The sequence below is a fragment of the Pavona decussata genome, unplaced genomic scaffold, assembly GCF_977016875.1.
Source record: "Pavona decussata unplaced genomic scaffold, jaPavDecu1.1 SCAFFOLD_156, whole genome shotgun sequence".
NCBI lineage: Eukaryota > Metazoa > Cnidaria > Anthozoa > Scleractinia > Agariciidae > Pavona > Pavona decussata.
In genome coordinates this window covers 637,495-648,085 of record NW_028145568.1, presented here as the reverse complement: position 1 = coordinate 648,085, position 10,591 = coordinate 637,495, and the positions used below count along the sequence as shown (strand labels likewise).

The window sequence follows — 10,591 nt, the reverse complement described above, 5'->3', positions numbered from 1 at the left end:
ACCCTAACGTACCAGATCTATGAGGCTAGGAAATTTGGTCATAATCGGTAAATAGTTGAGAAACGATCACCTGGAATATTACCGTCTGTGTGCTGGTTCTTTCTGGTGTACTTTCATGAGCTGAACTTCTGCCAGGTGACTCGGGAGGAGCATCAGTCTAGAATAAAAAGAACTTTTCACATCAAGACCACAGGCTGTACTTCATGTTCACAGAATGAGCTTGCACACCGAAATAAAGATGTTAGAAATGTCAGTATTGTGTTTGCATAAACTGCATACCGGCATGTTGTTTGAAGGGAGATGTTCCCTAAATTCTGCCATCAGTTGTCGATGCTCTGCCAGGAAGTCCATAAATTGAACATGACGTTGCGCCTGCATTTCTGCCTGCCTTGATAGTAATGATTCCAAAGCGGAAAATGCAGTTACTGTTGGTGTGAGCGGCTCAGGAAGTTCAGTTGTGGCTGTCTCAGGAACTGCTGCATCTGCAATTGCTGTTGGTTCTATAGCCTCTTGTGCAATGGCTTCATTTGCGGTCGCCATTGTTGGTGGTGCAGTAGCTGTATCTGTTGTTGTTATTGTTGTTATTTCTTGTGTTGTCGACGCTTCTGTTCCTCTTAATTCAGCAGGTCTTGCAGATGTTGCACCTTCAACCGGTGTTGTTGTACATGCCTCTGCTGCCTCCGGTTGCTGATCCTGAGGTTGTTGAGGCTGTGCCTGCCCTTGTTTCTCTAGTTGTTGCTGTGGCTGCTGCATTTGTCGTTGCTGCTGCTTCTGTTGTTGTTGTTGTGTTTGACCTGGCTGCTGCACTTGATATTGTAGCTGTTGTTGTTGTTGCAGCTGATTTTGATGTTGATTTTGTTGTTGAAACTGTAATTGCTATAAGCGTGGTTGTTGGTGCTGCAGCTGTTGCTGTGTTTGTGTTGGCTGCTGCACTTGAGCGTCAACGTGTTGTTGATGTTGTTGCTGTTGGAGTTGCAACTGTGGGGGCTCCTGGTTGCTGCCTTTGAATGTGTGGCTGTTGCTGCAGTTGTTGATGTTGCTGTTGTAGAGGTAACTGCTACAGAGAATTAAGACCCTGGCACTGACAAAGTTGGATTGAAGAAAGTGATGTTTTGGCCGAAGTTTCCTGTAGTTTGGCTGTTATCTAAAGATCCTCCAGAAGAACCTGGTAAAGGCGGGAAATTGTTTTGGAATAAAACAGAACCATTTCCAGTAGGAAGTACTGACGCTGCGGCGAATTAGCCATTTGTTGTTGTGAGTGAGCTAGGAGATAATGTATTAAACAACTGTGGTTAAGACGCAGGTTGCGAAAAGTAAGGAGAAACTTGAGTTGGATTAGCTTGACTCATACACGTAGCTGGCGAAAAGTTAATTAATGAGTTTGGTTGTACAGGTGCTTGATTTTGAGGCTGATTATGGGAGGCGCTTAGAAAGAAGGGGTTAGTCTGCCCATTACAAGGGCCTGGTGAAGAATCTGGTACAATGTCAAAAGTTCCTTTTGCAACAACTTGCCGCAGTTCGAGAAAATAAGAAAAACATGTGACCTCTCACGCGAAAACGTACACTAACCGCTTTCTGTTAAATGGGTGAAACGCACAGCTGTCGAACGGGTAAGAAACGGCCCACGAAGCCGTTTGAAACGGATGAAACTGATCGGCTGATAATTTTTTCCGAACGGATTGGTATGACGGCTGAACGGCTAGCGAAAAATTTCGAACGCATAGTAATTGCGTCTGAACGGTAGACCTGAATGGCTCGTCAAAAATTTCAAACGGATGGTAATCACGGCTGAACGGCTAAAAGAAATTTCGAACAGTAGACGTAAACGGCTGAATGGCAGGAGTAAAATTTCGAACGGATGATCATGCACAGGAGAAGGGATTGTCATGACTGGCTGCGAATGGAGCTAACGGATAACCATTAACTGTAGAGTGGCTCGTGTTTTAGCAATAATTATTTATATATTGTTTCAAACGGATTGTTAACCCGTTCAGCGCTGCAGAACGGCTTGAAGAAGCGCTGCAAAACCGCTGTGAAGTGGCTGGCTGCAGCAGTCGCAAATTTTGGCTGCTAAACGCTACCACGAGCAGTTTAACAGCTTTAAACGGCGATTTGACAGCAACGCAACATTTCACTGACCAGTGAATGAATGAGTGATTGCGTGACCAGTCGTTCACAGCGTGATTCGATTACAAGGGCATTTACTAAAACCCGAAACAAAAATTGGTATTTCAATGGAGGCTGTGATTATTCAAGCTTGAAAATCAAAACAAAGCTTTGGTATGAATAGTATTCTATTTCTGTACTAAAGTACTTTGGTCAATACTCCCCATTTTTCATGGGTTTTTGTGCCCGCTATTTCTGCCCCTGAAGGTCACCGATACATTTTTCTCTAACTGAAACAATGTACCGTGTGGAAACAGTAAATATTAAAATATTATAACTCAAGCCGTCAATCCTTTCCTACTTTTATGAGGTTCAGTTAAAAAAAGTCCATTACGCACTTTTGCCTCACTAGTATCTAATGATTCTAGCATTATGAAAGGCTACTTATCAGACACGTTTTCCTTCTTAGCTGGCAATTGTCTGTCCAATTTTCTTTTTGCGGAGCCCCTCTTGTTGCGGATCGTTTTGGTGTAGTCAATCCAATCCGTGATTTTCCACACGGTTGCACAGCATTTTGCATATGCTGAAAACATAAAAAAGGATAAAATAGGTATTAATTAAATCGATCAGATAGATAAATTACACGACGTGGACGAAGATAAATTATGCTAGGAAACAAAAAGCGCAATAGGTTCTTATGCTCATTTGCAGATCACCCAAAATGTTGCATAACAATTGAACTGAGTAAAATAAAAGTTTTGACATTGTTTTTTTTAATGTCTGTAGGGTGGAAATGCAGCTTCACATATCCCAACTAATCTCTAATGTGATACAATTTAATCTGTACAGGCGGTCGCTGATTGTTTCGTTGTTGTTTGGCGGGTTCATGCAAGGCGTTCAAAAACATACTATTTCCAAATATACTAACTGGAATATGTTCAGAACCGCTTTTGTGAGGTTTTTAGCCCTGAGAATTACTGGTTTCATCCAAGTGCTCCTAACCAGCATCCTTTTAAAAAATAAAAATAAAAACAATCTGGTCTTAATATCCGACCAGTCAAGAAAAGAAAGGAAGACTTAAAAATGAAAGTGACATACCAGTACATGCATGCACTATTGTGTCATTTAGGTTGTTTCTTTGGGATGCCAGGGTCTTGAGATCGAAAAAATATCCCCGAAGCTTGTTAAGTATTTCCGTTGGTCGTTTCCCAGCTTCTATGTGTAAATTTTGTATTTCCACTGTGGAAATGAAGACCCCATCACTTTAGTCAAAGCTTGCCGAAGCCAGAAGAGGAAAAAAAACATTGTAATGACAAATTACAAGTTCTTTTCTTATCCCAAAACAGTTCTCCCTATCAGTAACGTATTGAGGAAAAAAAACAATTTGAGAAAACAGCATCTGGAATCAATAGAACACATTACACATACATAATTATACATACCTGTAACTCATACAAGCCTAGTGGTTTTTCTATGGGCATCCTCGCCATATGTTTCTCTCTTTTGTTATTCATTTATCCTACTATTGTAATTTATATTTATCTTGTTATCTTGTGTAAAATAATGGAAACTAAACTGAAACTGAAAAAAATATAAACCGAAACTTAGCGTTGTTTTAGCTACTGTTTAATAGACTTTAAAGAGTCCTGCCCCTCCCCCTGAAACAGAAGCCGTGAATTTAGCCTTGATGCCACACTCATGTAAAGCGCTTTGTTGTTGCTGGCTGGGAAGTAAATATTCTCCATGTTTGAAGACGTGCAAGGTTGACAGCCCTGGGTAATTGTCTTAAGAGTGATGCGGTATCTGATTTGTTTTAGAAGTCGACTATGAACAAATGTTTCGTCAGTGTGAGCTGCATGGTATCATTACCTGCGGGTAAACTTGGAGGACTGACATGTCCTGCTTGGTCATCTTGCACTGCTACTGCAATGGAAATGTGACAAAGAAAAATTTTCAGTTGTAAGTTCAGCTCTACTCCATCAACATTGTTGAGCGAGATCTGGAGAGAAACTGTTAAGGAGTGTGGAAAGAAGTGGGAACAGGTTACCTCCAGACTTGTCTGCCCCGTACCTTTCAAATTGCCTATCGAGTAAAAAATAACTTATAAATCCTCATTTGAAAGGCCTTTGAAAAAGTACAAGAATGGCATTTAAAGTCTCTTGTTCCAGAGATATATATATAATTCAAGTTTTTGTTCAAAAAATGATGACGTGCGATTCATTTTGAGTCGGCAACGCTTCGCAATCATTAGGCTTCAAATACCCAACCCAAGCATTCATAGGCCGATTTAAAATGAATGACATGCTTAGAATTCCTTTGGTCGCTGACTTTGCCACAGATCATAGTTTGAAACCAACCTGGAGGACTTGAGCTCCGCTTTTCTCGGAGGAAATGTGACAATTAATGAAGCCCAAACTCGGCCACGACATAGCGAAATATATAGTTAATCAGAAGCCGTTGAAAGAAAGCCAAGAATTTTTTTAAATTTTGTGACAATTCTGGTTTGAAGTGGGTATAAAGTCTCAGGCTACAAACGGTAATGACACCTCACAAACAGTGGGTGGTCTGCCTGTGCTCAAACTGGCACCAATCATGTACGCTAGGCAAGACGCAAATTGAGATCCATTTTGAAAATTCTAGAAAGAAAGGGAGAGGTACAGACCAGACTGTGCTCCTTCTGAATCCTCGTTTTCTTGAGTCAAACTAGCTTCACTGTTTCCACTCGTTTGTGTTGGTTCTGAAAGAGAAATTCAATGGGTTTTAGTGAATACTGACCATTTTTCCAACGGTAACAAGTGACACACCCGAATACCTATCTTATTAGATCTCTTGTCGTTGCATTTATCTCCAGGTTTATCAAATATTTAATATTCAATAATATTGAAAATGTTGACGACTGAAAATGCTTGAAAGCTGTACCTTTGTAGCTCACTACGACGCCAACATGCGTGATATTGTTGCCCCGTCATGACGGGGATTTCAGAAAACGTCCGAGCCAATTCCGAAGATTTCCGACGATTTTACGAAGACTTTCGAACGTTGCTGAAGTTCCGGAGATATTCCGACAACCTTTGAACACCATTTGAATGTATGGTAGACATTTGAAAGAGCAAATAAACAATACGTAACAAATCGTAAATGAAATGAAATTATTCTATAACAACTCGTCCGGATTGGTGAGACCGGCATGAGAAATTGTCCTTGATGCGGGATATCAATGTCTTTACTCTGCAGGCGTGAGACTCGCACACATTTAATATGCGCGAGAGTTGGCAGGTATCATGTCCTTCAGTTTTTATCTCATTCAGGATCCGATTAATAAAAAAAACCTACCTAACTAACAGTGGTAGTGTTGTTGGAGAATTCCAACTCTTGTACGAACCCACTGCTTTCGAGGGCCCTGTAAATATTCTGGCGAGGAGCTCTCAATAGGTCGCAAACCCTCAATAGAATGAATAGATGTTTCATGTTTCTTGTTCGCGTTGTCGTTTCACCATTAGTCTCAGACATCGTGTCTTCAGCTGTTGGTTCTTTCCTGTACCGGATAATACCAGGCCACGAGGAGATCTGGAGATAAAACTGATACTGTTCTATTCAGTGACTAAAATTTGCTAAATTTGCATAACGAAAGAAAAGAACGACACCTGGGAATTTTTACTAAGTGTGACGATATGACGTTGAAATCAATGTGTACGTTCAGAGGACAAACATGTTTTGGATTTTAATTTTTTATTTTAGATAAAAATAAACTTTCAAGGAAGATCTTTCAAAGCAAAAATTAGGAAAAGAGATGAGTATTTGCCGAGAAATTGGGATATTGGCGATTTCCACTGGAAGTGAAATTTGACTTTGATTGACAGCATATTAAAAAACCAGATCAAATGACAGCATATTGCTGCCGATATAACTACCAGTTGTGATAATCGCGCAAACGGTCTTTCCAGTGTCTGTCTTTAGTCTTGAACCCCTTGCGTTCCCGCACTTCGAATATCCTGTATTGAGTGGAAGGATTTGCGTTTGTTCAAGTAAGAAACTAAGATAAAAGAACACCATAGTTTTAATCTACACTTTAAAGTAGGTAAAGATATTAAAATCTTCCAGCCAAGCGAATATTTGGAGACGCGCTTGTTTCAATTTGTGCGTCTGTGAATCGCGCTTCATGAGCTGCCTTTCTTTTACTGTTATTATATTATTTGCGGCTGAACGTTGTCAGATCACTGAATCCTGTGTTCGGGTGAGTAAACCTTACAAGTCTCGGCAAGCGGAAACAACAACAACAACAACAACAACAACAAAATTGACTAATAATGCTAAGAATGAAGAGGCATAATAATTCTTTTGTCTTAAACTTTTCTCAACGTTGACCGTCGCGACAAGATAATATGTAACCAGTAAAGAAAAAGTCGCCGCTTTCGCTTGAAGTGTTTTCACAAAGACTTACTGACAGTATTAGTGTAACTTCCAAAGCGTTGAACAGAGTCTAGTCTAGTCAACTCATATAAACGGTTCTGTTTAAACGTTTTCTTTGAAGCGTCAAACAGATACTTGTTTCCGATTTGCAGCATTATAAACGTTTTGGAACGTTCATTTAACGGCTAATTTTCACCCGAACATTCCATAGCAATCTCAAAACTTCGCTATTCTCAACAATATTTCACTCAAATAGATGTATTCGCTGGCTTTTAAAAGAGTAGCGAGATTCGTTTTGACGGAGACAATGCATGCGGTAACGGTGGTTCCCCGATAATTCTGTAGCGCTTTGTGCTGATAATTTTGTTCCCCTCTGCCGCTTCTGCTTTGGTCTAACAGCTTTGCTAGATGAGGTCGACTTCAGTCACCGTTTAATTTTTCCCATAAGGATTGCAGAAAATCGTCGTACAACAAACACCGCAGATACCCAACAAAATGGTGAAGGAGTCGATTACTTCTCTGGAACGAGAGTACGTGCAAAACTGCAAGAAGATTTCACAGGTGGTGACCAGAAGAAAAAGTAGCTTGCAAAATGATTGGCTAATTTTCCATAAACGCGTTAGGAGGCGGTACTTGTTTGTGTAGCGCAAGTAGCGAGAATTCTTTTCTAACGCTGTTTTCTCAAACTTTAGTTTTCGCTTGGAGGGGACATTTTCAAAAGTTACAACTCAACAACAATTTGGTCGATTTCTGTCAAATTTGGCCAGCTGCTAGAAAAATTTATGATCAACAAAAACGTGTCGGGGAATTCGATAATTCTAAAAATTCTTTCCTTTCCATTTCCGTGCGTTCACTCTGCTTGTTAATGTTCTGTAACTTTTGAACGCAACCGAATTAAGTAAAACCCCGACACATTTAAGCTTTTGCGACCCTGACCTGGAGTAAAAAAAACAAACTCCCAAAATATAAAACTCGCATTGAGTTGGAACTCTTGAACAACGATCTGGACCTTCAAGTTTCGACTTTACGGAAAACTGGGGAATTTATTTTCTTGGAAAAGCACTGAAATATTTGAATACCCAGTTCTATAAGCTTTAATATGATATAGGGTTTGGTTATCTATGATGTATTAAACTGAGAGTTGCTACATCCGTTAAACTGATGCCACCCCTGAAGGTAAACGGTAACCTTACGTACAAGGATCTGAATTTTGTTATTCCCTTTTAATGAGTTTTTGGGGAGAAGCTCTAGATAGAAAAGCCGCCTGGCCACATCTCAAACTGGCATGTGTTGTGAAATTGTCACGATGTAGTTTGATAAGTTGACGTTCGGTCTTAAAAAATTCTCATGTGTCAGTTACAATCCTGTGCAGATAGAAAAATCGCTAACTCCTGAATAAATAACCCTACTGTGTCCATTTTATCTATCAAGTTGGCTTTTCTGTCCTTCGTTCCAAGATTTCTTTCAGTCATCAGTTCCTCGATGACTGCGGTGAAGCAGCGAAAAATTGAAATGTGGATGGAAGGGATTATTAATGGTAAATGCTATCACATTTCAAGTTAGCAGAAACGAGGCCTAATAAAGGTAGTCCACGTGAACTCGTACGGAAAACCTTGACCTTTCATTATGAATCTTATGGATGTTACAAGCCTTTCTGATGGTCCCATCATAGCATTAATAAGATGGCTACAGGTTCAAGGCTGGTTGGCCAATCCTCTGCGATATCGGTCTTGCAACCAAGGAATGGGATTGATCCAAAGAAATCAAGACCACGTCGATGGATATCTGTGGTGCCTGTACTAATGTAATGTTGTCACAGAAATAGCCGAATAAGACCTGAAATAAGGAAAAAATGCCATGGCATTTGGGTATTTTGTTTTATACAATTTATGGCGTTTGGCATTGTAGCCATATTCAGTTGGTCATAGTCGCTTTCACTGCATAGTGGTTTCTTATTGAGATTTCTTTGATGATGGGCCCTGAATCATTGTTAAGCACTGGTTTTACAACTACGGTGAGAATCATGAATAAATTCTTACTGAATATTAATCAGTCGCTTTTCGAATTGTATATCTTATTTGTTACTTTTACGGTGACTGGGTTATGAATTTTGGGTTGAGTTTCGCGCTGAACGCTTCGGTTACAGCTGAGATCGCAGTCCTCTTCTTTTCTAAAGGAGGATTGAGATCTCAATAAGAAACTGGTATGAGCATTTTTCGGTTATAAAATCATGGGTACTGATCATAAAGCTTTCCAACTTTCTTTTTAAAGGAGGTGTTCAACGTGTTGCGGCAAACAGTCATTGAAAAAGGTTGTTTTTTTGCGGAATTCCTAACAATTCCTTTAGGAAAGCTACTAATTATGGTTTATTTTCGGAGATACGCGAGTTACGCAGTTCGGTCGCCGAGATGGTAGGATTGACAAAGAACACAGTTAGAAACGTGTTCGCTGTCCTTAGACATTACTGCAAAAGGGACCTCGAAGACAGGCCCATTATTCCATTTGGCAGCAATTTGTATGTTGTAAAGTGCGACGAGAGCCAGTTCAAACATAAATCAATGGTAAGTCAGCTAAACCATGCAACAGTTCCTTGTTATCCGCCTTAGTTTCGGTCTTAGACCTTCGTCAGTTTACAGCATGGACCGCGAACATGTTTCCAACTGTGTTCTTTGTCAATCCTACCATCTCGGCGACCGAACTGCATAACTCGCGTAGACTCCAAAGATAAACCATAATTAGTAGTTTTGATGTAAACTGATGAAGGTGTAAGACCAAAACGTTTTTAAATACATTTTTATTTTTTAGCTTCCAAGAGTTGTCTGTCCTTTGACTGTTTTAACTGTAGTATAAAAAACGAGGACGGACAACTTCGAGCGAAAAAAACTATATACAATAAAATTTAATAAAAAAGACGTTTCAGTGATTCAAAGAATTCTAAAAATTTAATTGAAAAAGACGATATATATGTCTTTTTATAAATATATTTCCCTCCTTTTTAATCAATGTTAATATAGCTCGTTACGAAAGGCATAATGCGTAGAGGTGAACGCAAGTAAGATTTAATAACATTAAACTGGGGTCTCCACGCCTTAAGGACGGAAATAAAATTTCTATATAGCACTTCCAAAAAAAGTAGACTTTGTTGCCTTGCAGAGTAGAGTTGGCGGTGTTTTTCGGTATTACTGATAAGTATATGATTTCCCTTGAAATCGCAGGGGGTCGAGTTTATCATTTTGAACGATAAGATGGCTAAAGAATTTGTTGCTGTTTGTTCATTCCCCTTGCACGCAATACCAAAGAGGAAGAAGGGCAAGAAACGATGCTTGGGTATATGGGGTGCTCTCCACGGAGCCTAGCCCATGCCGTGGTTACTTCAAAGTTGTTAGAAGAAGAGACCGCAGAACTTTGACGCAAATTGTACAGAGAGTCCTCCAACCCTGATCGGAAGTTCACACTGACAACTGGGCTGCGTACAGGAACCTACATGAACATGTCCCTAATGTTACCATGCACAGAACAGAGGTCCATCAGAATGACTTTGTGGACCCTTTAACAGGGATTCACACACAAGAGGCAGAATCAGCATGGGCACGCCTCAAGTACTATGTTAAGAATATCGAAAGCCTCTATCCATTCCTGAACCTCGCTGAATTTCCCGCAGAGACTGTTAATGTTCAGACTACCAATCACACAGTGTTTGGCGCCGTGTCGAGTAAGGGTCTCGAATGTTTCCGAACTCTGTGTACCAGAGCAGTTGTCAGGGTCAGAAACGTTTCATGAAGAGCTTGACGCCTCGAAAAACGAGTTGCTAGTCTGTGGCAAACTGCAGGCCAAACAAAGCCACTGCTCTGTTGAAGTATTGCGTTTGTTGAAAGCATCCTCTGTCAGTCCAGAACACTTGGCATGAAAACACGAGGCGCAGTCTCCACACAAAATGGCCACCTGAGTTTTCCTAACAACCTTACTGCAATTAGCACACATTGGTTTCTTCTCCGAAGGGCCGGGGTTAAGCTCAAAATGGTAATAAAGAGAGTTGTCAGGAACCCATGTCCATGTTTAGTTCAAAGTGTTTGAG

The 10,591-nt window shown here is 40.3% G+C and overlaps 1 pseudogene; it reads left to right on the top strand.

The window, feature by feature from the left end:
• The first annotated feature begins 8,142 nt into the window (after window positions 1-8,142).
• Window positions 8,143-10,296, top strand: LOC146465142 (uncharacterized; annotated as a pseudogene).
• Window positions 10,297-10,591: the final 295 nt, after the last annotated feature.